At 46.2% G+C, this 4,664-nt stretch overlaps 1 pseudogene; it reads right to left on the bottom strand.

Annotated features, from left to right (window-relative positions):
• Positions 1-472: 472 nt before the first annotated feature.
• LOC125414156 (BTB/POZ domain-containing protein KCTD20 pseudogene) lies at positions 473-1,676 on the bottom strand (annotated as a pseudogene).
• Between the last annotated feature and the right edge of the window lie 2,988 nt (positions 1,677-4,664).

Below are 4,664 nucleotides of genomic sequence, written 5' to 3'. Positions count from 1 at the left end.
TCTGCCACCTAATTTCCAAGTTGTCCTTCCAAACGAAGCCTCAGTTTGGGCTCTGACTCCCCGAGGCCAAAGGCTGCACTAACACTGCTGGCCACCGCTCTCCTGCTGCAGACCTGTCTCCTGTGTCGGATTGTTCCCGTGTTGATGAAGAGCAGTGCTGAGCCTGGGGACTCCTTTCAGACATTCTAGCCAGATGGCACCAGGGTGCGTCACCCAGGAACTGCCTTTCATCCATCCTGGCATACCTCCTCGGCAGAGGACACCCGGCCTAGCACACAGACTGTCTCTGGCATTTGGTCCTTTTGCTGTTAAGCAATTCGTCAGAGGCAACCCCCACCCCCCCACCCCCGCTGGGTGTGAAGGTTGTGGGCTTCTGTGTCAACCATGATGCGACAGGAGTCCACTTCCTCTCCCGCAGTTGTACAAGACTCAACCAACAGCTAGAGACCCAGCGTCTGTTTACCAGGGCCGGCTAAGCTGGACGTCTGATTACTGGGAGAGCTGCTTCAGGCCGCCAGAGACAGACTGAGAAAGGGACACAATAGTAACGGAGAGGGGATGGAAACAGATTGGAGGAGTGCTGTGAAAATCCAGGAGGCCAGGTTGGGGGCACCCACAGAGAAGCGCTCTGGTGAGGGGTGGACCCTATTTGTCCTTCATCTTGGAAGTCATTAGAAGCCACCTGAGAGAGTGGAGCATTTAGCCGGTCGAGTCCACCTGTGGCGGATGATGCATTATTAGCGCCTGGTCTTCTAAGCCGTCCTCTCCAGCAGCCACCAGATGGGTGAGGGACTTGCTGCGAACGCACTGGAAAGCCACATGGCGGCTCTTCCCTTCCTCCTTTTCCCAGGACATCTGGATAAAAGGGCGCTGCACCCCAGACCTCCCACCAGGTCTCCTCTCAATCTTTTCTTTACAAGTAGGGTACCCTTCAGTTCCAATGCGAATGTTCTTCAGGCCCCGCTCCTTTAGCAACATCTTGGTTCTCAACGTACTGAAAGAATCTGTAGAGCTTGGAGCTGTAAAGAATTTGGGAATACTCTTCCCCCATGAGTGGGGTGTGTGTGTGGTCTTCATCCCAGTCCACAGAATCCTCATCTGTCAGCACGACAATGTGGCACTCTCGCTCCCCTTTCTTGGCGCAGCCCACCGTGATGGGCAGAATCAGTTCCTCGAGGTAGTGATCAAATTGCTTGTGAGCACCATCGTCGACAACGGGTAGACTTGAAGTCAAAGTTAATGCAGATATAGTCACACGTGTCTCTCAGATCTGGGATAGAGATGCCATCCGGACAGTTGATGATGTCAGTTTTGTAATAATCGAGTACTGTGGCACTAATCCATTCTGCAGCCTCATACTCCCTCTTTTCATTGGGCCTTGTGAAGTTGTATTCTCTTCCTGGTCCAAACATTCTCCCCAACAAGATTCTCCCCAACATTCTCCCCAACATGGATGAGCAGTGAAAATCTGAGGATTCACCACAAAGCGTGTACTATCTGCAAGAAGCATCACTTTTGGGGGGTGCTTGGGAGTGGGAGTGAGATCTACTTCCAAAACCTACGCCGCTGTTCCCAAATCTCTCTGAAACGATCATGGGCTCGTGGCTCCGCTTGCTTCCAGTCTGGAAGCATGAGCCCTTGTTGTCTTCAGGAAGTGGCATTGTGTGAGGATACTGAAGACTTGCTGGCTGAGGGGCATAGTCAAGTGCAAAGTCTGAAAGAACAGACAAATAACAAAGTAACTATAGCGCAAACGTCGGTCCCCCAACTCCGTGCTCTTTGTGTGAGCAAGCTGCTGCCATTCCCGCTGGGCTCGAGTGGTGCGGGAGAATTATCTGTATTCTGTCAATCATATTTTAATAAAACGCTGATTGGCCAGGCAGGCAGTATAGGCAGGAAAGCCAGACAGGAAGTAGGGGTGGAGCAAAGAGACTGGGAGTATTCTGGAAGCAGAAGCTCTCTCTCAGGCACTCCTGCGCAGATCACTGAAGAAGCAACATGTAAGCTGCCCCCGCTGGAAAAGGTACTGAGCCATTATGGCTAACATAGATAATGATAATGGATTAATATAAGTTACAAGGACTAATAAGAAGCCTGACCCAATGGGCCAATCAGTTTATAACCTAATGTAGACTCTGTGTGTGATTTTTCTTTGGGGCTTGCCAACTGTGGGGTACTGAGCGGGACAGATACCCCAACAAGGCGGCCCCCTCATGTTACATATGGCGCCCACGTGGATAGCTGAATTCACAGAAAGCTTGAGAAAGTTTGGTAAAGAATAGAGTAAAGCATGGCTTCTTGGTAGCAGCAATTTCTCGGGTCTGCTCTGCTTGCTAGAGGCAAGCAAGCGCTCTCATCTGAGAGAGGCTTCCTGACTCAGCTTTAGCTGCAAAACCCTGCAGCTCATAAAGAGTTCCTGCCACGAAACACTTAAACAGTGTTGATCAAAGGCTGAATGCATGCTTTTCAGTTTTCAGTCATAGCAGGAAAAACGCTGCGCTGTTTTAAAATGCCGGTTTTCTGGGTCGTCCTGCCAGGGCAAACTCTGACTCTTTCAGGCAGGCAGTCTGACTGAGTATGGTCTGTGAGCAGAATGCTCCAGCTTGCATGCTGGCAGGGACCTTGAAACACCATAGAGTTGTGGCACTGAACACAGCTCTGGCTGGTATCTCAGCCATGAGGCTGGAGAGCTAAGAAATGAAATGGATCTAGCCGTCAAAGCCACGGCTCTCCATATTGCTTAGTAAATTAAAGGCTCATGTAGTCAAAAAAAGAGAGATTCAAAGAGGAAGAAAACCTCTAAATAGTTTACAGTGTGTTAAAAATATATGCAGGCTAAAGGTTAAAGTCATTAAAAATAAAAAAGAAAGAAAGGGAGATATAGTGTGTGGTGGTACACACCTTTAATCCCAATGCCTGGGAGGCAGAGGCATATTGACCTCTGTGACTTCAAGGGACAGAGGTAGAGATTGACCTCTGTGACTTCAAGATGTGATGGCACATGCCTTTAATCCCAATACCTGGGAGGCAGAGACAGACAGATCTCTGTGAGTTCAAGGTGTGGTAGCAAACACCTTTAATCCTAACACTGAGGAGGTAGAGATAGGCAGATCTCTGTGAGTTCAAGGACAACCTGGTCTACAGAGTTATTCCAGGACAAAGATATACAGAGAACCTGTCTCAAAAAGTAAAAGTAAAAATAAAAGAAATAGAGGTTAAAATAAAGATGGAAAATAAACAGAGAATCTTGATACTGTATGCTGTTATGCTCTCTTTGAATTGTTTGAATGCTGAGGAAGGAGCAACAGCTGCTAAAGGACTGTTGTTTATAAATGCTGCTGAACTAACCCAAGATAGGTATTTTGAAAATACCTTGGCTTCAAAATTGAAGTCAAAAGGTATGCTACTTTGGAGAAGAGATTCTGCTTTTGTTTCCACAGAAAATGAGAGGCTCTGGATTTATTCAGAGTTAAGAAAAATCCAGTTTGAACAAGGGAGGCCACCTGAAAAATCTCCGACAGGAATAAATGGCCCAGATGTCTGAGTTCTACATCGATAACAGATTCAAGACTGTCGCCTGAGATGATCGAGACTCACAGGATGCTCCAGACAGGACTTGATTATAACCCTAAATTTTCTTTAGGTCCTCATAAGATTATCGGCGCCCCCAACCAGCAGGAAGTAGCCTGAACTACTACGCCCACATTCCCAACAAATGGATTATGGGTATTTTCCTTTGTTTAAAAAAAAAAGAGGGAAATGGTGCGGGAGAATTATCTGTATTCTGTCAATCATATTTTAATAAAACGCTGATTGGCCAGGCAGGCAGTATAGGCAGGAAAGCCAGACAGGAAGTAGGGGTGGAGCAAAGAGACTGGGAGTATTCTGGAAGCAGAAGCTCTCTCTCAGGCACTCCTGCGCAGATCACTGAAGAAGCAACATGTAAGCTGCCCCCGCTGGAAAAGGTACTGAGCCATTATGGCTAACATAGATAATGATAATGGATTAATATAAGTTACAAGGACTAATAAGAAGCCTGACCCAATGGGTCAATCAGTTTATAACCTAATGTAGACTCTGTGTGTGATTTTTCTTTGGGGCTTGCCAACTGTGGGGTACTGAGCGGGACAGATACCCCAACAAGGCGGCCCCCTCATGTTACACTCGGGCCTCCGCGAGTCCCCGCTCCCTCCCCGCCCAGGCCCTGCCTAGATAATTCTTATAGTTTCCTTTATCAGAACTAAATTTCTGATTATTCATCATAATAAAAACAAATACATTTTTGTGTCATATAATATCCTTCCAAATTCCTTTCCAGTATCTTTAAAAAACAGATTTCATTGGACTCTCCTTTATGAAATCATGTTGTCTGTTAATACTGTTTTTGTTTCTTCTATTTCGATCTTGATGTCTTTTTTTTTTTCTGATCACATACCACTTTAACATGATAGTCTATAAAAATCACCGAAGCACAGGTCCTTGTCTCCTCCTTGTCTGGTATGCATGATATTTGTCTATGGTTATTTAGAACTTGTAAGTAGAAATGAGAGAGATGGAATGATTGAAACAATTGGAAAAACACAACATTGTTAACAATATGGAACGTCTTTCCTGGAAAGAATCTGCATCTTCAAACATATCTTCTGAAAGGATGAACATCAATG

The sequence above is a fragment of the Myodes glareolus genome, chromosome 27 (genome assembly GCF_982192425.1).
Source record: "Myodes glareolus chromosome 27, mMyoGla1.1, whole genome shotgun sequence".
NCBI lineage: Eukaryota > Metazoa > Chordata > Mammalia > Rodentia > Cricetidae > Myodes > Myodes glareolus.
Note: the sequence above shows the minus strand (reverse complement) of the source record. Positions and strands in the feature narration are given on the sequence as shown.